The 15,709-nt window shown below is 38.6% G+C and overlaps 1 protein-coding gene across 9 annotated transcripts in view; it reads left to right on the forward strand.

Moving 5' to 3' along the window:
- osbpl8 (oxysterol binding protein-like 8) overlaps positions 1-15,709 on the forward strand; it is a 112,128-nt gene that overhangs the window by 40,625 nt on the left and 55,794 nt on the right. The gene's annotated exons all lie outside the window — the stretch shown is intronic.

Here is a 15,709-nt window from a genome sequence, read left to right on the forward strand (position 1 = left end):
AGAGACTCTGCAGGAGTCTTGGCTGCATCCAAGGGGTGCAGACAGCTAGGCCGGAGTGACTGTAATCAGACTGACAGTATGAGCCAAGGCCTGTGCTCATTCATTCTGAACAGCTGCTGGAGTCTGGAGCCGGGCTTCATGCTGCTTCCTAAAACAGGACAGAGAATCATTTTTGAACAGGCATTCAAGTGGTTTTACACCAAGGTCTTAAATGGATTTTCAGTTCTGAATGCACCAAAACACTTGTGTAAGGACATAAATTGATTAAAGCCTGACTGTTTGATGCAGTTGGTGTTTTGTTTTGGCACTCAATATGACAGCACATTCATCTTTGCTGCTTTGAGAGCTGGAAGATGTACTCAGACCCTTTCTTTAAAGCTCCCTTAGGTCAATGTTAATTCTCTTACATGAGTATGTTTGGAGTTTGACACTAAAGAACTGAAAATTTTCTCTGAGCTCACTCAAAAAATCAAGTTTTAGTGATGTACCTGCTATGGTGTACGATTTGAGACACAAGTCTGGAATGTAGTCCTGGTCCAATAGGATGCTTCTTTAATAGTCTTTTAATATGAAATTGAATTGAATTGTGCAGTTCCCTCAGAATTAAAAGGTGTCCCCATGCTACAGAGCATATACTGCAAAACTTTAAAATTACATGCAAAATAGCTTTGAGTATTTCAGCAGTTCTCCAGGAGTTGTTGCTTGGGCGCAACATAAAATTTTGATGATTTAAAACCTATAATGCTATTAGAAGTCTCTATGCAGCATATTAACTGAAACTCTTAAACCATATTTCGAGTTGGATCTTCCTGCTGGACACAGATATCCAAATCAACTAACAAGATGAAAATCCAGCTGTCATCAGCCAGTGGTACTGTTTCCGCATTATTAAACCAATCCTCAGTGGTGCTGTGAGGTTTTAAATTTTAGATGGTGAATGTTCTCTTTCACAGCTTGGCTATGTGGAGACTGGGTCAAAACATACCACATCGCTCTGCCTTTGATCAGTGAAGCATTATACCAATTTTCTAACATGGAGCTCATTCTCATGTTGGCTTCCTATTCAAAATTGTGTTACTTGCAGTATTTGGTACCATTTGACCTCATTAAGTTCATCACCTAATCTAACTCTCTCCTCAAAGCATTTCTAAATTCTTTAACAAGACCAGATACCCCCTCACCCCCGTGCTCCTCCTGAGCCCCAAGTGCCCCCCTGCTGTGATGAAACCAGAACTCCGCTCTGCATGAGGCCCACGGACCCACCCAGCCACCCCCCACCTCCTCTGCTCTGAAGACTGATGTGCTGAAATCCTCCGGTCTAATGAAATGCTCTATGCAGCCTGTGTCAGGTTCCTCTACAGCTCCCCACCACTTCCTCATTAAAGATAAAACACCGAAAAAACACGACCGTAAAAACTGCTGTATGTCTTAAATAAAGCAGACATCTTTACTAATCTGCTTACTTCCTGGATGCTTCTGAGTGGACATTGTTAGGTTTATCTTAGTAGTGAAGAGAGGAGATGATAAACAGAAATCTGTTAGGACTGCTCCTGTTTGCTCTAGTGTCGGAATTTGCCCTTCTGCTGAGAATTATCTCTCTATGGATTTCCTGTCCCGCCATACAGTGCTTCAGATTTTCTGATCTAAAGCACAGGGTAGAGGCTTTACATTTAATTGCAATTGAGTATCTTTAATTTTATTTTATTTTGTGCATTCATCTGACTTTCTTGCTGAGACAAACTTAGAATAAAAAATGTAAGCATTTGCAATGACTTGTCTTGATCTGTACAGAGAAATATTCACTATTCAAAGAAATCAAATTATGAACAGCCTTATGAACCGCATTAACAAACAGTCACTACAGTGCTGCCTTTTGGGAGATACTTACTGAGAAGCCTTGTTGATACCACTTACAGCAACTTGCTATTTTCTCTTGAATTGGAAAACACCACTTTAAAAAACCCATTTAAAGCCATTAGCTGTTTATAAGAAGTATACACTTGTACACGTTGTTCTCAGTGGACAGTATTTTCCAATTTCTTTAAAAGCAATTATGAAGACATCCAAAAAAAAAGGAAGGCACTTTAGAGACTGTCGGCTACAGCTGCATGGTGGTGTCCCCGTTGTTGAAACCCTGTCGGCTTAATACTGTCTTTGTTTTGCCTCTGCGACAGCTGAGAGTGTAGGCATTATGTTTGCGGGTTGTCTGTCTGTCCATCTCATTCCTGTGAACATGATAGTTCAGGAACGCCATCAGGCAATTTCTCTTAAATTTCACTTCAAACATTCACTTGGACTCAAAGATGAAAAGATAAAAAAATTTGGTTGTCAGAGGTCACTGTAATTCAAGTATTCATAAACTAATTTGTCAAAGTTTTACACAAATGTCTTGTAGGATAAGATGATGATTGATGTGATTGTGTTTTCTGTCGAAAAGGTCAATGGTTAACTTCACTCTGACGTCCTAATGTTCAGCTAAAACCACTTCTCTGGCCATTATTTAACTCAGAGGGGGAGATTGTGACCATTTCTGTTCAGATACTTGTGACAGTAATCGTGGATACCCACCTCTGCTCTCTACCCACCAGTGCGCTCTATGACAGTCTTTAGCCAAGACTCATCCATCTTGGCCAAGCTGTGAGCATTTACAAATAATTAGATTTTAGTTTCTCTCAGTGAACTTTGACACTTCAGGGCCTTCACAGTGAACTAACTGGACAGACATGTAGTTAAATGGCAGCTGGAGTATTTGGTAGCGGCATACAACTGCAGGCCAATAACTGTAGTCTTCACCATGATTTTAGGTTGAAGATTGAAGTTTCTTTCTCAGTACAGATTTGGTCACCTAAACTCAGAGTAGCTGCTAATACTGCTGCCTGTTTGATACCAGTAGAAAATTTAAAATCCGTTTAATGTTTTATGTTAATTAATGAGTCCTTAACAGTCTTTCCTCTGTCACACACCCTTGTTCTTTCTTAGAAATTTGTGCCATTGGTCTTTTTCCAATTCAGATGGTGAATGAAAACATATGAGACAAAAATAAGATGAAGTGAGTTACCAAAATGTGCGTCAAAAATCAGACACCTCCTGAGTCACAACTCAGTCACATCTTAACACAGACATAATGCCCATATATTTAGTGTCATTGTGACTTACTCCTCCCAAGGATGCAATTATTTCTGAAGCCCATCATAAATGTCTGTAAGTCCACGTATAAATCACAGTAAAAATATGCTCCTTATTACTTTTGAACTTTGTGTTGTTTTTTTGGAAACTTATTGCCCTTCATTATGACTCCCAAGCGTAAGTCAGACTCTTCTGATTTTTACTGTACAGTGTTTTTACGTCCTACATTATGATTTTACCACTGGGTTAGCGTAGCTGAGTAACATAGGTACTTATGTACATATGTGAGTTCTGACTTACAGCGAAACACGCATTACGTTGCACCGTAGGAACGAAAGTCGATCTAAGTCGAGACCCCCGTGTATAAATAAAGCTCAGAATGAACCTCCTCTGTGAATTTGTACAGATTTATTGGGGGATTTAGGCCTAGTCTTTCATTGAGCAGGGATCCACAGTGTCAGACTTAAACACAATCGCTCTAGACGGTTCATGAATGTATGCAGAACAGTATCAGTCACGTTATTCTGAGCATCAGGCAGCGTACAGATCCCTGGTTGAAGATGCATTCTATTTTAAGATTTTTAGTCCCTTTATTAGCCTCTTCTAAGTTTCAAGGCAGTAGAGATTTATTTAAAGACTGACATAATAACCTCCCTCCAATGCAGTAGCATAATTAACATGAGCAGATTTTGGGCTCTGACAGGCAGCACTGTGGGTCAGCGTCTAAATGATGCCACCATGTTCTCCACACCTGCTCCCTTGCACAGTGCTGAAATGCACCACTGATTTAAGTCATTTTTTGACTCGAGTAGTGAAACCATTGTGCCACAGTCTAGTTAACATTCTCCCCACACCTTTGTTCCTAATGATTAGAAATGTTGGGCCCAACATAGCTCTGCCAAAGGAATAAATGGCAATGCTTTGTTCATGTTGTTTTATATACATCAGTGACGTAGAAGGAAATGTGAACCCTGCGCTGTCCTCACTCACTTTACATCTGCAGGTCTGCTTGTTGTCTCTCTATATAGTTGAAACAGACTAAAAGTTAGGTATTATTAATAATTTCACAGTACTGCTACTCTTGCCAATACAGAATTTTGATGTGGTACTGTAACTATTCTTTTATCTGTTAATTTTATATTTTTAGGAGAAAAATTATAGATTTTCTTCACTTTTTGGTTAAAACTTGAATGCCAGACTTATACTTTTTCTTTGATAGTCTTTTTACTGTGATTATAGAAATGAATCGTTTTATGTGAGAAAATGTTTTGAACAATTCTTTTTCCCCTGCAGCCTTAATATCACTGGTCTGGGCTCTTAATAATTCATCTGGAACTCTGACCATTTAAAATTGAATTTATGACCACACCAATAGCAGTCAGATAGACAATGGTTTATTTTATTTATTAACCTGTGTTATTATAATGTAGTTCACTCTGTGTGAGGACTCTAGGCTGCTAGCATATTCACCATACCTGGGGCAAGAAAAGATGAGCTACAAGCTGGGCTATTCACTGGATGTTTCCACACATTGATCATGATTCAGCTCTTACCAGCAAAGGACTTGTTGAGCTTATAGCAACAAACATTGTCTGCCTGGACTCCAGTGAAGTGTAGCCACACTTTTGAATGTTTGCTTCTTTATGTCATTGTCACTCAAAGCAGAGTCTGTGTGTGTCTGCAGTGCACAGTGCTGCAGCGTTTGGCTGTGAGACAGATCTGTCATCTGGATTGGGAATAGCAGAAATGCATCACAGGCAAATTTGAAACTTGAGCTGATGAAATATAAAGTGCAAGATAATGTTTATGTAGCAATAATAAATAGGAAATTTGTTTGCTTAGTTTGTCCAGTACTGAGAGCAGAAATGATAACAGCAGAGCTTTCCCATCCTTGGGTCATTAAAAATTAAACGTCGAGGCCTGTTTATTACTGGTCTCTGGTACCCATCTTTACAGACAACAACTCAACACAAAACTGATGGCCTGCGAGATTGTTGCTACTCCCTTTCTGCCAGCTTCAGAAATGAATCAATGCCTTGGATCTCTGTGTTTATTGCCTAGACTCGTGCCTTGCTTTGGACGGTATCTGGGCCAACCGAGCCGCTCTGGCCACACTCTTGAGGTCTATACGATTAGTACATTTTATTTATGGCGCATGTTGCAGTTCCACTCCAGCTGTAAATCAGCAGCCATTTGAGCAGCATCCAAGAGCTGCATCTCATACTGTAGCTCTCTGCCTGCTTGAACTCGTGCTTTGGACGTGGACCCTCCTTTTACCGGCAGATGTGTCAGTTCTGTGATAGATAAAGCCACTCTGACACGGCCGCATGCTGGCCTGGAATCAGTGATTTCACACTGAACTAGTGCTGCAGAGAAGGATCTTTAGGATATGGTGAATTGAAGTGCTGTGGCTGTTTGGTATTGCACAAATGTGAAGTGCAGTACCATCATTTATAAAGTAGAATTTTCAATCTAGTCTCAGATGTACGTCACTGAGATTGTACAATTGTATTGTGGTGCTCCTTTTTATCTGATAATTTCTGCAGTTGTTTGACTTCAATTCTTGTATTTTACAACAGTTTTACATTTGCCTCACTTTATTTTTGTGACAGAAGACAAACAAAGAATAATTAGTAAGCTTCTTTCAGTAAAGTGTTTTTTGTTTCCACCTGTTTTCTGTAAGTGAGTACTGTTTTGATGCTTAATGTAGCAGGGCTGGCTTTAGGGAGAGTGCTGAACCATGCAAGGTCGATTGTATGGATGTTTGACATGCTGCTGGAGTGTTTCTTTTTTTCTCCACAAGTACTTCTACTAGAAAAAGCTTTCACCATCTAGATTGATCAGCTGTACACTGCTCCTGGACACTCAGTTAGAGCTGCCTGACAGAAAATACAAAAGCAATTTCATTTTTTGATATTGAATAATCGATTTAAAAGACATTTGTCAAGCAAAAATGCTAAAAAAAAAAAAAAAAAAAAAAAAAAAATCTCTGGTTGCAGTTTTGAAAATGTGAGGATTTGCCGCTTTTCTTTGATGCTGCATGACCTTACACTGAATGTCTTTGGGCTGTGGAAAACTATTCAGTTCAATTCAATTTTATTTATATAGCACAAATTACAATTCAGATTGTCTCAAGAAGATTTACAGAACCCAAATGGCCCAAACCCCCAGAGCAAGCCCGAAGCTATAGCCAGAAAGTTTCACTTCCATATTTTTCATTAGACAAATCTATTATTGGCTAAATTGCAAAAATACCTTGAAAAATGATTGATAATCAGGACCTCAGACTGACTCTGCATATGTCTTTTTATATAAATGAATGTTAGCATGTATGGCTGAGATATGATTCATCATATCTGTGTTACTGAGAATTGTTTTGTGGTTGTAGGTGTTGTTGTGTGGCTGATGTGCATGCAGAAAGTTGAGCAGTGGGAAGCGTGTAACCTAATTTATTTTCTGAAGCTAAAATTTACTCCTAATAGATGCTACAGTTTACCAATGTTCCCTAAACATCTGCAGCAGTGTTGTGCAGCTGGGAGTTTTATTATTATCTAAATGTCCTGCAAATTGTCAGGTGCATTAATGCAACCCATAAAAATACTTAGGTGTACTTTACAGAGTTTTGGTCATGTATTTCTGGTAATTTTTATATTGTACTTTGTAGTAAAGTGCATTATTTGCAATGCTGTTCAAATATAATTTCAAATATCTAAGGTTCACTGTCAAAATGAGTTGTTTATTTTTCCCGTACATGTATGGTACAAGAGTTTAATATGAACCAAATTCTAGTTTAAATCCGGAAATGTCTCATTTAAAAGTCCTCCACCCCAAGCAATCAGATTGTAAAAGTACAGTATTAATATGCTATATGTTTGTGCGAAGGTCGTCAGTCATTCTAATGCCATTTCACAGAATAATTGTTCAGAATGCTGAAGGTGTAACAATTAGTCACTCTCATTGCCCTGGTCATAAATAACTCAGGTTAGTTTAATTGGATCTGTCTTCTCACATGCTTTCCCAGGACTCTAAACATGCTTGTGAATGCCTCTCTATTGCTGTGCTGTGACCCACTGGAGCTTCCGTCTGGCCTGTTTTGATGTCAGGAGACTTCTATTAGTGCTTATCATTTCTGGAAATAAGACCAGAATGGAATTCACATCCTTCCGTTTAGCAGTCTGTGATGATTTCCCTCTATGAGAATTCTCAGTCTTTTCAGTAAATATCTGAGTCAGAAACTCTCGATTAGGACATTCTTACAATGACCTAGCTTGTGTCAGATTTCTTAATTAAAACTGGCACAGCGAATAGAAGCAAGATATCATTACATGCAATGTTTTTTCCAGGAAATTAATTATCTGATGGTTATTTACAAACTGTGGGTTTCAGCAGAGAAGACAAGTTCTGGATAATTTTATGAGACTGATTAGATTTGCCTTTTTTTAAAATAGAATTTTGTTCAGAGCAGGTGCTTTTAAAAGGTTTTGATCTACTTTTTAGGGTCTTTGTGATGCTAAAATCACAGTAGCTTGTGTTGGTGAATCACTGGTATAAATCTTTACTAATATATACTATACAGCATCATCACCACAGTACATACACTACCGTTCAAAAGTTTGGGGTCACTTAGGAATGTCCTTATTTTTAAAAGAAAATAGTTTTTTTGTCAATGAAGACAACATTAAATGAATCAGAAATCCAGTCTAGATGGCTGATTTTTAATGGAATATCTCCATAGGGGTACAGAGGAACATTTCCAGCAACCATCACTCCTGTGTTCTAATGCTACATTGTGTTAGCTAATGGTGTTGAAAGGCTCATTGATGATTAGAAAACCATTGTGCAGTTATGTTAGCACATGGATGAAAGTGTGAGTTTTCATGGAAAACACGAAATTGTCTGGGTGACCCCAAACTTTTCAACGGTAGTGTAATCCAGTCATAAATACACAGGTCATTAGCTTCAGAAATAACAGAACTCCATGCCAGGCTTCATAAGCATTGTTGATTAATCCACTGTCACTACAGCTGCTGTTGGACACTTCATTATAGTGTGAAGCTGGTGGGAGACTCATATTAACCTAAGTGGCTGTTCTTACTCTCCAAGGGCAATAACAACACAAAGTCACCATTTTATATTAACATGTTAAGCAGTTTGTCAGTATTGTAAGTGATTGCTGTTACAAAGGGGAGAAATAGCATAATCATATTAAAGATGAATATTTTGACATTACATTAACTACTGTAGACTGAAGTCACATGCTCGCTGTTAACAAATGTAGCTTTTTATGTCAGCCTGCACAGATCAGTATTTTCACATTCACAATAAATCAAATGAGTGGGTTATATAGTGACAAACCGACTGTTTATAGTAACAAACTTAACAGACCCATGTCGTTTCATTGACTGTTTAAGTGTAAATTTGCAAGGTAAATGAAAAAAACATTTTAAACTTAGGTTATTTAATTCTCACCTTCTGCTCGAAGTGTAAGTAAGCCTCTGTTAGCCACATTGTTAGACACAATCAACCTTATGAAAATATATCAAAATTGTGTTTGGAGTCAAAGCTGCATCAACCCACATAATAAATAAGGACACACAGTTGACTGTAATGTAAGATAAAACTTTTAAAAGTCTCGTTTCATCTCATGATGTGCCAGTGTTCTCCTGCATGTTTCAAAAACAGATTAAAGTAGAAGATGCCTCCGTACAGGGCTAACCAAATGTGTGAGAGACTTGAATTATATAGCACTCTATCACAATCATTACATGACCCAATTAGACAATATATTTTGGAAGATTGTTTGGTGTTCTTCCAGAATAAATCAGAGAGTTGGACAAACTACAAGATGTGGTGAAAAAAATCAAGTCTGTGTCTAAAACAAGCAAAATCCATACTAATTCATATTTGGATCCTCGTGCAATGATAGACCCCTCCCAGTGTTCCTGTCACACTTGAACACTCCTTAACCATCATCCGTGAAGCACACTGGCTCTTCTGCAAGCCTTTAACTTGCTTTTCATTTTGGAGTAGAGGTTGCAAAGAGTCAAATCTGGCAGGTAGGGTATTGGTGCAGCCAAAAAGCTGATGATAGAGCACCCACACAGGTCAAGGTTGTTTGTACCAAATGTTCTCCCTCAGATGCCTTAGGAGATTACAGTATTTTTTTCTTAGTTTATTTTTTGCATTAGGATGAACCCTGTGAAGGTTAAACAACCCCAGACATGAACTATGAAACTGTGACTCACACTTTCCAAAGCTTGTATATAAAGCGAGCTAACACGTTAAATAAAGCAATGCTTGGATGCAGTCGCTAGATTTATAAACTGTACTGTCTAGCTTTTTAAAAAAAGCTGACACTGAAACCTCTTTTGACTCAGCCAACCAGCACCAGTCTAGCATCTAGACTCTCTAAATCTCTCTCTCTTTTGATATTCTTTAGCCTCTGTAATTGTCGATCTTTTTCCATCATGACCTCTAACACACACAAGGGGAACTGGTTGACTGTTTTCTAGATATTTGCTTGAATACACAGGAGAGTGTTAGACCATTTTTTTAGGTTTTGCTTTCATAACATAGTGCTTTGATTTCAAGTTGAATAATTGACAAAAGGTGCCCTGAAGATACTGGGGAAAAAGCCTATTGGTGTTATCTCTTCTTTCCCTGCTACTAAAAAACTGGGTCAGAAATCTGCTGCGAGTGATGTTTAAACATTATGTAATATGTCATGGCATTTATTCTGCGTAAGCACTCTTCATCTTTCCACAGAGAGCGTGCTCTGTGCGTGAGGCAGGGTTTGTCATAGAAGTTTGGAAGCTTTGGAGAAAATGAGGGAAATATGAGTTTCAGTAGAATAAAATGTATTTACTGAAGGTCTTCCATCATCATCTTCTATATACATATGAATATGTGTTGATAGTTGAGCTGTACACTTTCTTTAGAATTATTTTGGTCTCTAGACAAACCACATACTGACAATTGCCAAAATGCTGATTAAATATGTATCAATGAAATATTAGCTGCAGCTTTTATACCTTATTTTTCACAAGCCTCTTGATCTAAATTGTGTTCTTAGCAACAGCTGGCAGCGAGTCTACACTGTCTAAAAATGAGAAGCTGGTACCTGGATGGTGTGTTCACTGCTTTTGCTAATGATAATTACCACACATGTTGTGCTATTTTTGCTCCGTAGAACCCGACAGTAAAGGATGGCAATACTGTAGCACTAGCAGGCTGAGGTAGAGAAAACACAGTGATGTCAAAGAAAGAATAGAAGGTTCATAGGCTTTACTAATTCTTTGAAAATATGTCCAGATAGGCGCCAATTCTTTGGTTAAGCTCAAGGACATATCTAGTAGAAATTAAGTACCAGTTCAGTAGTAGTTGAACCTAAGTCAGGCATGTGGTAGTTGTGTATACATTGTTTTAAAACTATATACTGCTCAAAAAAATTAAGGGAACATTTAATCATCACAGTGTATATACATATATATATATATATATTAGGACTGGGCATGTTAACGTGTAATTAATGGCGACAATTATTTTATTATGCATTTTTTTTGAAAGATTGTTTTTGCTGTGAAAGTTTGTTGCTCACTGGCTCTGAATACACATGTAGACAAATCATGGATCACAGGAGGGCTGGATGTTGATCAGGACTTGGGATGGGTGTCATCACATCTCACCCAAAGTAACAGTGGAGGGAGGCTTCAGCAGACTGATTGGATACAGCATGTGAAATAGAGATAAACAAAACAAGATAAGCTAACAACGTAGTTAGCTATACTGTATTCTGATTAGTCTTGTGGAAGATGTCAGCCTGAGGAACGTTCTTAGGATCAACGAATGACAGCACATATGAACCTCAACCTGCATCACTAGCAGGTGGCCCATACACAGGGGCTGTAGTCTCGGATGCATAGACTGTTTATGCTGCTCCCTGTACAGAAAAAAATAAGAATACGGATTTATAAAATATTCTGTGTATTTGTTGCAAAATTTTATATTTGCAAGCCACTCAATGACTTCTCTCAAGACTAGAGAAGGAAAAAGAAAACACCAGATGGTTTGACTCCTCTCTCTGTTTTTGCTTCACGTCTCTGCTTCAGACAGAATGTGAAATATTTCAGTTTTAGTTCAGAGCATGTGCTCCACTGTCCTTGCATGTCATCTCATTGACACAGCAGGCTGCTGGCTTTGGTCTGAAAGCAAGATAAAAGGCGGATGAAAAAGACTCAGACAGCAAAATGTCACCTTGCTTTTTCTGTGTTCTGCCTGAGGAGAACTGGACAGCCACGCTACACCTTGAAGTGATGGGAACATTGGTCTTTCTTTATTTTGCGTTTGTTGATCCAGTAAAGGTTGTCTGGTGTACATGCAGTGATATACAGTTACACATTCAACTCACTCACACCTGAAGGTTGTTAAAATATGAACGTTTGTGTTTTAATCGCTGTGACACTGACATATTCTAAAGTAGAGAGATGTTGCAAATATATCGAAATGCATCTGCAGTCTTAGTTGAAGTACAGGCCTTAAATTACATATCTATTAGGTTTTGTCCTTCCTGAAAGAACAGACTACCTTGGTATCTAAATGCGTCAGCTGTCATCAGGAGTCAGTTTGTTCTGGCTCATATTATTCGACTTCTCCCTGATCAAACAGAGCAGGCTAACGTTTGCTCACTGTCATGTGTTGCAGCAAAACCTGCCTTTCGTTTCTGTATTTTGAGTCGATTATATCGCTGCTCAGTCTTACAATATTTCATTTATGTATGCAATCATGTTCACTAACATCCTGATTGCTCAACTCTTTTGGTTTATCTAAGATCTCCTATTTGGTCCACACTTCAGTGGAAGCTGAAACTCTACCTGCATAAAAACATTTTGGTTGGATGCTTTATCTGTTACATGACAATTGCTGTGAGCCTACAGTATGTCGAGTAGTTTTCCTCTATCTGACAACAGGAATTATCACCAGCGTTGAAATGAATAGTAAGAAAGGTAAAAATGTAGATGCATATTTCAACCACTGTTCCCTATTAGAATGAGTTTTTATGGATGCTTTAAGCCCAGCACAGGATTCTGGTCAAAATATTCTCATCTCTTGTCATCAGAGAAAAATGCTGCAAGGATGTTGACGAGGGAAAAAGGTTGACACGTGTCTTGAAAGTCCAGCTGCATTAGTGGAGATACTCACTGTATAAGAAAGGAATGTGGTTATATTGAAGGCTTATTGAATGTCAGAGCCCGACGGATAAATCAGTATTTTAGTAGGCATGCATGATATCGGGCAAATCTACAATGTGTGATAACATTGTTAAGATTGTGATGGCAGTAAGGACCTCATGATATGAATGTCAGTACAAGCCTGAATAGTTCAGTATCAGTTAGATTTAAGTAGATGTCTTGGACTGGGAATGGAGTTTCATGTCTAAAATGTTTGTTTAATCAAACATGGATGTCAGATGTCAGCTTTCCCAGCACCTGTAGTCAGTTGTGTCAGTGTGTAGTGTGTAGTGTGTTTGAGTTATTTAAACACTCAGCACCGCTTCATTGAAATGGGTTTCGGAGTATTATGACATTATAACCCGAAACAGTTTAATGATAAAATGCTGAATAAACGGTAACTTGATACATGCAATTCAATCTTGGCCATGTCGTATTTTCTATTCAACATGAGATGATCCTCTTGAGTTCAAGTGAATAAATCCCTCAAGGGGATATTTTCCTTTATTTAACCCAGTTTAATTAAATATAAAGTGGCGTAAACTCATCTTGTGCCTTTTAAAAAAGGAGTTCACTGAACTAAAGTTGAATAGCTTAATAGTTTCAGACTAGACCCATGACTTTAGAAACCCCCTAAACCCACCGTCTTACTAAATTCAAATCATTTGTTTATTTAGCTCAGTGCTCTTACAGCTGCAGCTGCTTAAGTTAGAACCACAAGTATCAGTAAATAGAGACTGAAAGTGTGTCAAGGGACATGTGCTGATTTGTTTCTTTCGGAAACAGAATATTATTTAGAACAATCATCGGTATATTCCTTAAAATCAATTAATGAAACTTAAAGTTACTGGTTTTAAGGTATTTTTGCCCCACATCCATCTCCTATAGCATTTGATATTACAAAGTCAAGTCTTATACTTGGATGGACCTTAGTATCCATTACTCTGCCAAGAAACCTGGCGAAGTTATGTGACAATCGGCGTATATTTGTCCGTGTGCTTGTCTGCCCATCTGTCTGTCCGTTCACAACATTACTCAAAAACGGATTAGTGGATTTGAATAAAATTTTCAGGGAAGGTCAGAAATGACACAAGGACCAAGTGATTAGATTTTGGCAGTGATGCAGCTTATAGTCTGGATTCGTGGATTTGTTACAGATTTCTGTATCATTGTGAGATAGCAGCATGGCGTCGCTGTAACTATGACAACAAGTCGAACACTACATCAGCTGCCTGCTGATGATCATGATTGCGATCCTACTATAAATCCACCACTGTGGACTTATCAGGACTTATCCGTCGGAAATCATACAAGGAACAATTGAATAAATTGTGGGGGTGTTTCCAAATCACATCAATTCCTGCCACTCGCTACATATTTAGGTCATGTGATTCAGTATCCGTACATAACGTACACATGCATAAGACATGCCTGTGCTCAGCGCAAGGTCATTTTGTTTGTGGGTACATCTATATTAAATGGCCATATTCTATAGTGTCGTGATTTCTGATCTTGAATAACTAATAAATAAAAAAAAATGCTGCATTGCTAAATAGTTTTTTTTTTTTTTTTTTAAATTCTGCATTTCTGACAATGCCATATGGGGGGAACGAACAGCCTTGGCAAAATGACAGCTGTAGCTTTATGAATTTACCTCAATGTATTTTTTTTAATTAACAGCTGGTTTCAGACTGTGAAGCTGATCATTTACATTTTTTCATATGGTGCAAATGAAAGCTCAGTTGTTTGAATGCGACTGTATCCTGATGCTTCTTTTACTTCATTCAGCCTACAATCTTCAGTTGAGTACAGATGCTCACTTGCAGAGAATACAAAGACAGAAGAACAGACACTTTTTTTAACAGCCACAATAAATGCTGCAAAAATGTGGTGGAACTACCACAAAGGTTTCTTTGAGTACTTTGACAGGTATTTATATGTCTGTCTGTGGACATGTTTTGTCACAGCAATTGCATCCCAACAGTGCAGGATACAGTCACATAACTTATCATGTAGTTGTGTAGCAGAGGTCAGAATGAAGGTTGATTTCGTAGTTGTGTGCGTGATCTGAGTACTCAGTACACATGGATCAGAACCGTAGAGCGTATATACAGATGGATAAATCCTCAGTGACATCTGCCGTAGGTGTCCTAACCTAAAGAGTGGTTCTGAAGTTGTCACCAAATGTGCAAAGAGAGGGAGCATGAGTGGAGCTGAGGAGAGTCATGCAACTATTTTGGCCTGCCATTGATTCACTGATGGAAAAACTATTGATTAGTAACAGCTGATATGACCTTTCATTGCTGATGTTTGTCCTTTTAACTGCTGGATGGGACTGTCGGCACCAGCTAAAAATGAGGAGCTGCTTGCTGAATGATTTGTAAACCCAGCACAGCAGAGAAAAGAAAGGACTGAATTTTGACCTGCCTTTGTTGTTTATCCATAAATATATGCCCAGTGAAGCCCTGATACTGGCGTATTTACATTAACACAGCATCAAAAGCTACTTCATGATTTATAGTGTATTTTCTAAGCTACATATTAAAAACCTGAAGACAAAACAGAGAGCCTGACCTTCTCATCAATAACCACAGACACAAAGAGAAACATGAAAGAAGTCAAGCTCACGATACTTGTAGGTTTTAAGCAGCATAAAATCAACTGTTTTTCCAAAAATATATAAGCAGGGCTGATTCAAAGTGTAGCCAGTTGCTTGGTCCCCTTTGATCAGTCTGTCATGCATTTAGATCTAACTGCACCAGCCTCCCCTGCTTGATTGTCAATTTACAGTGGAAAAAAGCTTTTCAAATGCTAATCTAGCCTTGCCACATGCCGTGATCCAGCAGTGCCCTCTCATTACACTGTACCAATAAAGCGCTTCTCAGGCTGCCTGTCGCAGTTAATATTTTTTGTTAGTGACACTTGGAGATTTTTTTGTGGCCCTTCACTTTGTCTGTCAGCCTCTTCACCACCCCCACACACTCATCTGCATAATTAATCAGCACTAATCATGAGGTGAGGTTTTTATAGAGAGCATCCACCCTGGATTCACACATCAGTCTGTCAGTCAAGGAAGCTGCAGACAGTTGCGATGAGTTTATCCCTTTTTAAACCAAATAGAGAGTTTGATTGAAATAGTTTGCTGTGGGATTAGACTCAGGCTGTGATTGTAGAAGGCGGCGTTACTGTACAGGTTGGAACAACAGAGGTTTGTTGGCTGGGATCCCTGGACTACTTAGGAAGAACTATCTAGGAATCCACCTGGCCTCCTCTGACCTCTCCACTCCCATGTCTGCAGGTCAACCTGAGGGGAATGAGCAAAGTCTAACTGTGCCTTTCCTCTGTGAGACGATCAG

This window comes from Amphiprion ocellaris, chromosome 21 (genome assembly GCF_022539595.1).
Source record: "Amphiprion ocellaris isolate individual 3 ecotype Okinawa chromosome 21, ASM2253959v1, whole genome shotgun sequence".
Taxonomy (NCBI): Eukaryota; Metazoa; Chordata; class Actinopteri; family Pomacentridae; genus Amphiprion; species Amphiprion ocellaris.